Here is a 12,362-nt window from a genome sequence, read left to right as displayed (position 1 = left end):
AACTCAAACCAGGCAGCCCAAAATGAATATTTCAGGGTATTATTTCAGCACTGACGTGACTGCAGCTTTCCTAGATGATGTGTTAATATTTTAACCTGATTACACCAACCTTTCGCCTCAGTGGAAAAATGGAATTTTCTCCTGGTGGATTTTTCCACAGTCGGACATTTTCAGGGCCCTCAGAAGTATTGGGAATGTTTCTTCTGCACCACAGATTGGGATTTTATTTCGTGGTCCCCTCATCTAATCCAATAACTGCTGCTGAAATTAGATCAGGCATTTTAGCAGGAGATTCAATCTTGTTTTAAAGACCCTCATTGACGCTGCATGAACCACATCCATTATTAATCTGTTCCAATGCCTAATTACCCTCATTAAGAACATAATTAAGAAATTGTCTGATTTCTGTTTGACCTTTTCCTGTCTTCGATTTCCTGCCATTTCTGTCAAAATTTTCTGGTGGTGTTTCTGATAATGTCTCTCCCAGATTCTCTCATAAATACCTCTGCTCATAATAAATGTACCTATAAAATACAAATTCTCTTCTTCCTGGCCTAGAGTGAAAGTGGTCTATGTAGATAAAAAATCTCCCCCCCAAAAAAGCCCAAAACAAACAAAAAAACCCAACCCCCTCAAAAAAACCCTAAAGGACAGAAAGAACTAAGAAACATAAAATGCATCATTTTAAAAAAATTTATTAAAAAAGAAACTGAGTGGCTCATCTTGCATCACGGATATTTAGACAAAAGTCCAGCATTTAAGGTTCAATTCCAAGGTTTTAATGCCTCAAATTCATTTTTGCAGCCCTCAGTGCTGTGTTCAAGGTGCCCAATTGCCAACTGATCCCTCCCAACACCCACATTTCCTCCAGGAGGGGTAAATACGTGCCAAAAAACCCAAAACCTTTGTGACACCACAGGGGTGACAGTCAGAGCACATTTTGTTGTGTTATTTGTATCTCCCTGACTCCTACACAGAGTTTCCATGGGAAAACTGCAGAATGCCTACACATGGTAATTTTTAGTGCAGCCTCTAAACCTATCATCTCCCAAAAAATGTCCTTTTATAGCCTTGTCAATCAGTGTATAATTAACTGGATTTACGTACGGAACAGATGGGAATTTTGGAAATGTTTCTTTTACTAAATGTATGTGGGGAGGAACACAAAAAAAAAAAAAGGAAGAAGAACCATGACTCGGGGATTTAATATATATGTATTCCTAATGTGATGTTGAATTTAATTAAGTTCTATAAATATGGACAGTAAAATGTGCAGCAAAACATGCCAAGCATTATTAATTACAAATGATGACAACAAAGTTGTCTGGTTTTCAGAAGGGAAAGTCAATAAATACCATATTTCAGGGTGAAAAGCAAACATCAGGGTTTGGCCAGTGACTTCAGATGACCTCTTTAAAGGGAATTTTCCCAAGATTTAGGGACATGAAGGCTCTGCCATTTGCAAACATGACTGGGAAAGGGCAAGAAGATCAGGATTCAGAAGAAAACAGCATTTCCAGATAGTTCTTAAAGAAGAATTTGGAGCTGCCTCATCTCCCTGTGTTGAGCATCACCTGCCTCACGGGAATGGGAATATTTTCCCTGGATTTAAAAAATTAGCCCATAAATTTGCCCAGGACAGGGTTACTTTGGCAAGGTGTACAAATTTCCAGAGGGAGAAACTAAAGGAGGGGGAAGGAAGACAAGAAAAGAGTTGGATATTCCAATATTCCATGATTCCCTACACAGGGAATGTCAAGGGTGCAACACCCTAAGAGCAATGTTTGATTTATGTAATCCCTTCATGACCTTAATTAAGTTCACCAGCACTTAATTAATATTTCTGAAAAGGATAATATATATATAATTTCAGATTTATTTGCTTCATCCATAAATTAATCCACCAGAATATCACATTTAATTGCTGTTTGCTATTTTCTTTCTTTCCATGAGCTGTTCTATAGGTGTGTTTTTCTCCCTGTTGGAGTCCTGGGTCAGACTGAGTTCTCCTGGTAAATTAAGGACATAAAAGAACAGAGAAATGTGACTTTTTTCTTTTCTCTCTGCACACTCGCTAGACACAAAAACCTGGCTTTTTGACAGCTCATTTTAGAATTGGAAGAGAAAATAGAATGCAAAATTAGAAGGCAATAAAATGAATAAAAATCTCCAGATGAAAATCGTACTAATACTTACTATTTTGGGAAAAGGCATACTTTCAATATCTGTAAAATTAAAATTGCTTACAAACTCACCTGAAATTGCCAAAATAATGCAGATCATTAGAACAAGAGCTCCTGGCAATGGGCTTTTTGCTCTGTCAGATAAGGAGCTGGAATTCTGGCTCCCAAGCCATCCACAAATGGTCCTGTGCAGGGCTAAGGCTTGGACTCTTTGATCCTTGTGAGTCCCTTCCAACTCAGCATATTTTGGGATATTCTGTGAAATATATTTATGAGCTGGACTAAGAACTGTGCAGCTTCTCTTGCCCTGTGAAGAAATTCTACATCACAAAGCAACTCTAAAGCTGGAACTCAAATTTGAGATTTGCTTTCAACCCACAGCCAACTCCCGGGCATTGTGTTTGGATTTTATTATTTCGGGTGAAATCCACCTCCAGGAGCACCAAGATCAGGCCCTCTACTAGTCTGAATTATCATAATAATAAGTGGATGTAATATGATCAGTGCTGGAATTTGATTTATTACATTCAAGAAGGAAATGAAGGGCGAATAACACAGGTTTGTTTATCATGGGGGATTCAAATAAACACTGATAACATCCCTGATCATAATTCATTGAAGTGTCAGAACATACAGGCTGATGAACACTCAACTTTTCCTCCTTGGGGTACGAAATATAAATTAATTATACCTTGCAGGCAGCTTGCAGGGTCTGTGGAGATGAGGAGAATTAGATGCAAAAGACTTACTTGGCTGTTGGCTATTTCCAAGCTATGACAGGGGGATTATTTTTATTACCAATATAACCAAGTAGCCCAGAGTGAAAAGCCCCCAAATGATAATTAAGAAAAATTATCAGGAAAATTGGACCTCCTGGCTTATCTTGTTATCCTGGGCATATTTCTCATGTTATTCCTTCAGAAAGGCATCAAACCCCATCAGCCTAATTCTGAAAAATAGTTAGGCTTGGACTTTTAACACCTTTGGGTAATTCCTAAAGATAGAGAGAAGGATAAACTTTCTTCCAACCAATACCTTGAAATAAATGGGATCAGATTTATGTAATATTACCATGAACTTATCTCGGGAGTTGAATACAATGTAAAGTGAAGGAGAGAGGAACTTTTTGAAGTTAATAATGTCACCAAAGCCTCTGTCTCACAGAACTTCAGGTAGTCATGACAAGCAGAGTAGAAAGATAAGACTCAAAAAATAGATAGAGAGAAAAAGGACCTGTCAACTGGAAACACCAAAAATGCAACTTGTTAAAGCTGTTGAGTTTATTTTCAGAAATGACAGAAAGTTTTGCTTTAAACCTGAACCCTTTATTTGTCATTTTAGACTATTTTACTTTTAGCTCAGTGAACCACAGAATCATGGAGAGGTTTGGGTTGGGAGGGAGCTTAAACATCAACTTGTTCCCCTCCCTGCCACGGGCAGGGACACCTTCCACTAATCCCAGATTGCTCCAACCTGGCTTTGGACACTCCCAGGGATCCTGGGGCAGCCACAGCTTCTCTGGGCAACCTGTGCCAGGACCTTCCCACCCTCCTAGCCAGGAATTCCTTCCCAGTATCCCACCTAACCCTGCTGGCTTTCAGTTTAAAGCCACCACTCCCTGCCCTGCCACCCCAGGCCCTCGAGCCAAAGTTTAACGAGATGTTTCTACTCACAGTGATGCACCTTCAGAATTAAAGTGTCAGGCCCCATTTCTGCGTTTACTCAGACACATGCTCAGGTTTCCTGCATGGAAAAATGAGATCAGCAGGTTAATCCTGGTTGGAAAGCAAAGTCTGTGGATTCCATCAACGGAGACCTACATCAAATTAAATTATATGTATTTTTCCCTGAATAACTGAAGCTCAACAACATGAGCTTGAAATAACAACAGAGATTAAGCTTTGTAATATGTTAAATAATAATTTTCATATGACACTAGCATTTGTTTTCATTAATAGATAGCACTAGGAAGCTTAAGACTTTGATTCAGGAAAGTATTATATCTTAACCAGGAAGTAGGGAAAAAATTAAACCCTGTGTATGAATTACTCTGTACATGTTTAATTTATCTAAGTCAACAGGCTTTCCTATACTTCTTCACATTTTTTGTCTTTAAACAGACAAAAGCAAAGAAGGAAATCAAGCCAAAATGAGCAGAAATGTTACTTTGTGTGTAATAAAAAGTGTGGGATTATGAGGGAGATGCACTTCTGAAATGTAATTAAAGTTTACCCCACTCACTGCTGGAATTCAGGTGCCTATTTAAAATGGAATACTTATGTCTGGATTACAGGGAGCTGTTCCATCTGTAAGAACAAATGCTAATTATGGAGGCATTAACAAAACTGCTACAGAATTGTCATCATTATGAGTTGCTTCGATGACTTTCCACTCCTGAATTTTGGAAGAGTAAGAGCAGAATGATGGAGATGTGAAGAACAAACATCCCCCCAGAGAAGCCCTGCAATGCTTTGCTGAGGTGTTGGAGGAGCCCAGGGGGGAAAGATCCAGTTACAACGTCCCACCTGTGGCATCTGCTTCTGCCCCGTGATGGTTCCACGTGGGTCCTGCTTGTCCTCAGACCTGTCACATCATCCCAGACCTTCCTCCTCCCACTGCAGTGATGCCCTGACAGCCTGTCAGTGTGGGATGCTCTCCCATCTCATCAGAGCAGCAGTGGGTACATGAGGCACCACTATTAAAGAGCACTGCGTGTTCCGGCTGAAACCAGGGCTGGAGATTGAAGTTTAACAATAATCCACTCTGGCACATCCCATATTCCACAGCCAGCTCTGTCTAGTCCAAACAATGAGACAGAAACACGCAATGATAATCTACTCTTGGAGTTTGGCAAAGTCAATTTGGGGCAGTCAGCAGAAAAGGTCAGCTCATTCTTCCCCTGCTCCGACTCGATAACCAGGCTGCGCTTTGAGAGACTCCCGATGATTAGAAGTTGTCTTCAAGTTGTAACCAACAGACACACAAGTCTCCTCTCTTTTTTTTTTTTCCAGGAACAGAATGTCTGTGCAACTCTGGTGGGTGTCACACAGGGTTGCAGCTGAAGGCAAGATTCTCAAAAGCAGCATTTTGCTGCAATTATGTTATTTGTACCACAAAGAGACGCAGGTTTCCTCGTCACCACTGGGCTTTGCTTATAAAAATTGCCTTTGCACTTATCAGGTAAAATGATACTGTTCTGAACTTCTCATGAATGTGCACATGAAATCAGAGTTAAAAACTCAAAATAGTGGAAGAGTGAAAAATAAATTATAAAGAATGTTTTGATGTAAGCACCCTTATTTTGACACAGCAATGGAATATTTACTCACCCAGACCCACACAGACTTTGCTTAACTCAGGTCGGAATGTTGGAGGATCAGCACTGAGCTCTATTTCAGCTTGGAGCACCTCCTAAATTAATGAAATTCCTTTTAATCTGTCAGCTTTGATTTCTGTTAATGGAGCCTGTAAACATGTTTAACTAAATGGTTGAGCACAGGAAACTAAATGTTCTCCAGATACTGGTCTCAAACAGAAGTTTGTAACAGCAGCTGTGTAAAGTTGGGTCCATTGTTGGCCTGGGCAACTTGAGACAAAGTTGAGATTTTCTGTCAGTGGGTACTGAATGAGGCCATCAGGCACAGTCCTGCAAAGAGAGTTTCCTGCTCTTCCATAAAAATTACAAGGGGAAGAAGAAGGTCAAAGTACTCCTGTCATACTTCTCCCCAGTGCAGAAGCAGAGTTCTGTTATACTCAGAATGAATTGCACTGAGGAAACAGGTGATTTTTTGGCTCTGTCAACAGAGACACCTCACACACACATTCAGGGAGCTTCCAGGTCTTCCAGACATTTAATCCTTTAAGACAAGAATCACAGTTTGAAAGAATCCTTCACAATTCATTTTTGGGTCGTTTGCATGATGAAGTCCCACGAAGAGGTGCAGTAATTCAAGGGGGGGGGGGTGGGGAGGAGATGGGAGGCTGTGGGTTTAACAGGAAACCTTAAGGCTATCAAAATGCTCTGTGAAATCACCAGGGATGAAATCCATATTCCCCTACTGAGTTAAACACGACCTGACAATGCCAATGAACTTTGAGAGAAATGACAGACAAATTACAGCATGCGTGTGCTAAGCCATGTTGAAACCTTCATTTCGAAAAGGCATCCTGTCAGGAGCTGTAAATACTGTGGGCTAACACCCAAAGATTTGCTTCCTGCTTCCCATGGAATGCACTTTCTGCTCACAGACTGCTTATGGACCGTGCAGATTATTCAGTGGATTGTAAATTAAAGTCATTCTGACCAGGAAGAAAGTGAGGGATGCCAAGGTGTTTCTGCTCACAATCAGGAAAGGCTTCTTGTTTGAAGATCTCCACTAAAAGACTATCTCTTCCCACACTGTCCCAGACTATATATTCCATATATTATATGTCTGAGGATTTGCTTTGTGGGGTTTTAGTTTTTTAGTGAGTTATTGCTTTTAGTGCTTGTTCCCCAAAAGCCATGTGAAGACAAAGGAAGCCTGCAATCAGCAGTTGTACACATATCCATGCATACATCAGATGGAATTTCTTCATGGAAAGGGTTGTTAAAAACTGGAATGGGCTGCCCAGGGAGGTGCCCAAGGAAGGACTGGCTGTGGCACTCAGTGCCCTGGGCTGGGGGACAAGGTGGGGATGGGGCACAGGGTGGACTGGATGACCTTGGAGATCTTTTCCAACATTATGGATTCTATGATTCCATATGAAAGACATTAGGATAGGATGCATGATTCCAACAGGATTTGGTTCATACCCTGTCAATCTGAAGCTGCCCCACAGAGGGCTGGGTTACACCACCCCCTTCCACACCTTCTGTTACCACACGGTCATGAGCTCTCACTGCTGGGAGGAGAAATGAGGAGAGGCACTGAAAACTGAGCCCTAAAAGGCTTTTTAAGCTCTGTATCATCCACTTTCCTGCTTATATCCATCCTCTACTCCCTGCCCCATCGCTGTCCCCATTTGCCACCCTCATTTCAGCACCTCCTGCTGAAACACCCCCATCTTGAGCAGGAACACTTGGAATGCTGCAACTCCCAGCTCTGAGCCAGAGCCACTGAACTCACTTCAGCTAATGCTGCAAAATGAACATTAACAACACTTGCACTTTTATTGGTTTATTTATTCCTTCTTAAAACCGGCTACAAGCACAGCATCTGATCCTGCAATCATTTTTCATGTCTCATAATGTTTTATTCACGTGCTGAGCTCCTGTCAGACCAAATAAGACTATTGCAAAGAACAAATGCCTTTCTGGGTGAACAAAGAGCAGGGACTGGGCTCACAGTGCTCTGGGAAACGTTTGGACTGCCTGGCTGACACAGCGACACCAGGATTTGGAGAGGCCACATCAAAAATGGCTTTGCTCTTTTTGGAAAAGTTTCCCACATTGTTTCTCCACCAAAGTGAGAAATCCTGCTGGAAAAAAATAACAATCTCCTAAAGTGAACAAGTGAAAGACAATGATTTTCTGCAAGAAAGGGATTTATTTTCAGACCAAATTTTTTTTTTTTTTTTTGCTGTTGTTGCTGCACTTTTGGTAGCGAGAAACCTTTATTTAGGCACCAACCCATTTATCAGGATGTTTCTAAAAAGCTCTGGTTTGGCTTTCCCCCTTGTCTTTCTGCTCCTTTCACCATATGCTGTTCTGACACGCCAATACATCACAGGGCAAGGTTGTCAGATCCTCCCTCTGGAGTTTTTACTAAATACTGCTGAAAACAACTGTACAGCTCTATTGATCTCACAAAAAATAATTAAAGAAAAGGAAAAAAAAAGAGTTGCAACCAAGCCAAGCTTCCAGTGAACACCCTGAAAGTATTTCTCTTTGATATTACATTAATCTGGGTTATTAACAGCACTAAGATCCACGTGAGGTCAGTTCAGAGGTTGCCCTGACGGAGGAGAAGTAAAACATCTGCAGGAAACACGTTTCTGTAACATTGTGCTTGACATGGGAATTAATGGGTGCAATTCCACAGCCTGTGTTATGCAAGAGATCAGACAAGATGATCATAGTGGTGCCATCTGGCCTTAAAAAAATCTATGAATCTACATTTAAATTCCCACTTGACCCCAGGTAACCTCTCTCTGAGCCCATCTGCATGTTGAATATTCCCGTTAAAAGGCAGTCGACAGCAAGCCAAGCTTTGCTAACCTCAATCAGCCTTATTTCATGTAGCCACTGACATCATAGTTTGGCAATAAACCCCCAAGAAAACCTGATACACACCCAAGCATTTCTGCTTATAAGTGCAAACAACTGAAAAAATAATTCATTAAGTGCCTGGAACCACCAGACCATTTCCTGGAGAACCCCCCTGAGGAGCTGCTGCCACCGAGTTCTGAAGAACAGCCTGAACAACCAAGTGGTTGATGTTTGTGTGCAACAAACCCTGGGAAGGAATTTGGTTGGGATGGGAGACGAAGAGTTGCACAGAGAGTGGTCCTTGGGACCACAGACAGCTCAGGGAGGGAATTCCTGTGGGTTTTAAGTGAGATGGGTAAAGAAGAACCCCTAAGGATACCAGTCCTGTGCTTCTAGTTGGAGGGATTTCTTTTTTTTCTCTAATAATTGGTCACCCAAGGCCTGGCTTAAAATGAGGCTTTCAAAATCCAGCAGAATAGGGCTTTTAAAGAGTCACAGTGGCAGAGCAAGAGGGAAATTCTTGGCCAAGGTTTGGCACCTCCCTGCTCAAGGCTCCAGTGTCCTGTGACCACCAGTCCCTCTCAGACTTCCATGAATATCTTCTTCTGTGTTGTATTCTTAATAACCACGGGGTTTAGAGACCCTCTAAATTATGGGCATTTATTAAGGGGAAGATGATGTTAAATCAGTCAAATCAGTCTTGTGCTCATATTTTTAAGTGACAGAATGAAAGGCTCGTCACACCCCAGCAGAACTTGGATGGTGGAGTAGTTTCCACGGGTCTCAAAGCAATTTGGAGATTCCAGAATAGAAGCACAGAATGGTTAAGGTTGGAAAAGCCCTCCAAGATCATTGAGTCCAACCATTCCCCAGCACTGCCAAGGCCACCACTGACCCCTTTCCCCAACTTCCACATCTACACAGCTTTAAATCCCTCCATGATTAAAAGGTCCTGTCCCAGCGCCTGACAATCTTCATGGAGAAGAATTTTTTTCCTAATATTCTACTATTTTTCCTAATATTTCTATCCTGACATCCCCAGGCTCTGAGAGGGACTTGCCTGCAGCTCCACAGACACATCTGGCTGAGATCCTTCAGTCCCTCTCTGCACAATGTCCTCCCTCTTAACTTGGAAAGGTTTAATGAAATTTCCTTGCTAGAAATCAAGAACTATCCTGTAAAATTTTGAAAACAGATATTCCTGATGGTTCTACAGGAGCAGCAGGAGCCTGATCCAATATTTATTGAAGCAGTGTTGCTGTTTGCATTTAGAAGTAACCAAGAGTAAAAGAAGAGAAGGAGAAATAGAGTATCAGCAGAAACTTTTTTTTCCTGAGGGTTGGGTTTGTTTGGGAGAGGTTGTTTTTTTCAGTTTATTTGGTTTGGGTTTTAATAAATATATATTTTGGATCTGAGGCTCCTCTCTCAGTTGGATTTTGGTTCCCATGAAAACAGTTTCCATAGGATCAAATGTGGGTTATTTCCAGGGAGTTACTTGGGGAAATATATTCATGAAGAGACTGCATCCTGCTGATGGAAAACAAACACAAATAAAGAGACAAGCCAGGAAAGAGATCTGAAGAGAAGGAAGTAATGAAAGGACCATTTTGGGCACTGTTATTATTACACTGTGTCCATCCCCTTCTCCCTCACTCTCAGCACTGTATGTTTTAATTATCCCCTGAAGAAACAGCTCTGGAGATTCACCCACAGGGAGCAAAGGCTCTGTCAGTGACAACCAAATTAATTTCCCTGCTGGAAGCAGGAATGTGACTTAAAACCCCCAAACAACGTATTTTTAGGAACTTAGACCATGTTTCTTTATAGAAACTATTGCCCTTTATACTCGACTGGTAGCACAACACCTATTTAGAGAGACACCAGTAACAAGGAGTTAGGAGGTCTGACTGCAGCAGTGCCTCAATTTTTTGTCAAGTCAGTATAAATCATGTTAAAAGAATGTTTTGGAGTGGTTATAACCCAGCATTAAAAAGGAAAAAAAATTTCTGATTTAGGGCTGCTTGTTCCAATCATTAACCCCATTGGACTAGGGGATAACGAGGCAGGATTTGCAGCAGGAGGGTCCACTGAGGGCTGTTAGAGGCAGTGATGGAGCTGCCACTTCCTGGCCAGTAAGCCCTTAAACAGCAGATTCCCTGGAGCTGGGAGAGGGTATCCAGAGGGATTATCCATCAGTTTTGCCCAGTTCTTACATTGTGGCCCTGGACATGTGCTCCTGGTCACTGCCAGAGGCAGGATGTGGAGGGCAGGTGGTCCTGGGGCTGTTCCCTCTCTCTGCTGTCAGTGCTGGGACTGGGCACGAGAGTCCCACTGCAGCTTCAGCTCAGCTGGAGCAAAAAGCTTGGAAAACCTGGGAAAAACCATCCCCCAGTATTATATACAAATATATGTCCAACTTAAAATGCCCTCTGCTGACTTCCCCTCCCACAGCTGCATCCAGAAGACCAGCAGGGAGGAAGAGGAGCTGTCCCACAGCAAGGATGCTCTTCTGAAACAAGGCAAACAAGGCAAACTTTCACTGCTTTTTTTTAAAAAAGCCACCTTGAAAAATACTTACTTTCTATAAAAAGGGCTTTAAGTCCCATGCAGTTGTCAGCTGTCTGGGCAAGAGTCACCATCCCAAACTTTACAGGGTTACACAGCTGGCTGCTGTGCTATCCATCCCTTTCCTACGATCTCAAAAGCCCCCAAAACTGGTAAATTAAATATTTACTGGCAAACAGCACTAGGAAGAGATGTGAAGTGTCCTTAGTGGAACCAGATACTTCCATCAGAGAGCGGCTAAAACCATCTTTCTTTTCAGAGCACCCCTACACTCACCTCTCTATGGCATTTTTTTGCCATATATGATGTTTTCCCACAAATATTAGTGAGAAAACATAGCAAGGGAAGCCTGACTGCCATGGAATCTGTATGTGTTTTCTTCTTAGCTCTCTATACTTTTTAAATATGAAATATTTGTATCTTGTCCTGGATATATGTGGCTAGTTAACACTCTTAAAAGCATTTTAGATGGCATCACATGTATTCCCCAACAGACCCTACATTTGCACCCCACATTTTTCAAAAGCTGGTTTTTGTGCACGTTGCCTTCTGTTTATTCCACTTTTAATTGTTATTCCGAGAACAAAAAAATAGTATAATCCCTCCCAAAAATGAAGGGGGAGACTAATCCTTCACGCCCTCAGCTTTTTGTGGAGTTGTCCAGTGCAATTTGTGAAGGCAAAGAATAAAGTTTAGCTCTGCCTGCCACATCTCAAACAGCTCTTCTGTTTAAAACAATATCAGAGACTTCGGGGCACTCGGCGAAATCACAATTTACGACAAAAGTTTCAGTTTGGTTGGCACAAACCTATTAACTGTGCTGAAAAGAGTGACAGTAATTGCAACTGGCTAAGGGTTGATAAGGAAACTCGGTCTCCTAATTTGAAAGAGAATTTACAGACTGGCAAAGCCGTGTCAGACAAGAGAAGCAAAGATAGCTGCACTTGGTGGGTTTTAATTCAAGTCAAAAAAGGAAAGAATGAATTCATAATATTTGTACTATAAAAAGAGACGTTTTCCAAGTGATAACTTTATCACCCTGTGGATCTTATTCTATCAATGTCTAATCACAGCAAAATGACCTTTGCCACCGACCAAAACTGTAAAATAACAGCTCAGCTGTAAAATAAACATAAACAGAGGACATCAGATTTGACCTTGTAACAGGGGCAGAGATTTTGTGCTGCAGGCACTGAAGTCACAGTTCCTAAAATAATTGAGGTCTGTAATTGAAGAGAGGGAAGAATTTAACAACCCACACTGAAAATAAAAAGCTCTTCCTTGGCCTCACGGTGTTCGACCAGCAGGAGAAGGCACCAGGTGCCCCTTCCCACCCACAGGGGGGCTGGCACAGCATCTCTGTCCAAATCAGCCAAAAAATCCCCAAAACTTGAATCTCCTAAAGCTGTAATTTACTTTAGGTA

General features: G+C 41.7%; 1 long non-coding RNA gene across 1 annotated transcript in view; it reads right to left on the bottom strand.

Moving 5' to 3' along the window:
* Positions 1–680: 680 nt before the first annotated feature.
* The window catches only part of LOC135419425 (uncharacterized), a 43,706-nt gene continuing 32,024 nt past the window's right edge, over positions 681–12,362 (bottom strand). The window contains exon 6 of the long non-coding RNA XR_010432980.1: positions 681–3,926. This is a non-coding gene — a long non-coding RNA (uncharacterized LOC135419425). The remainder of the gene's footprint in view (positions 3,927–12,362) is intronic.

This window comes from Pseudopipra pipra, chromosome 10, assembly GCF_036250125.1.
Source record: "Pseudopipra pipra isolate bDixPip1 chromosome 10, bDixPip1.hap1, whole genome shotgun sequence".
In the NCBI taxonomy this organism is placed as follows: domain Eukaryota; kingdom Metazoa; phylum Chordata; class Aves; order Passeriformes; family Pipridae; genus Pseudopipra; species Pseudopipra pipra.
This window is presented reverse-complemented; position numbering and strand designations above follow the sequence as displayed.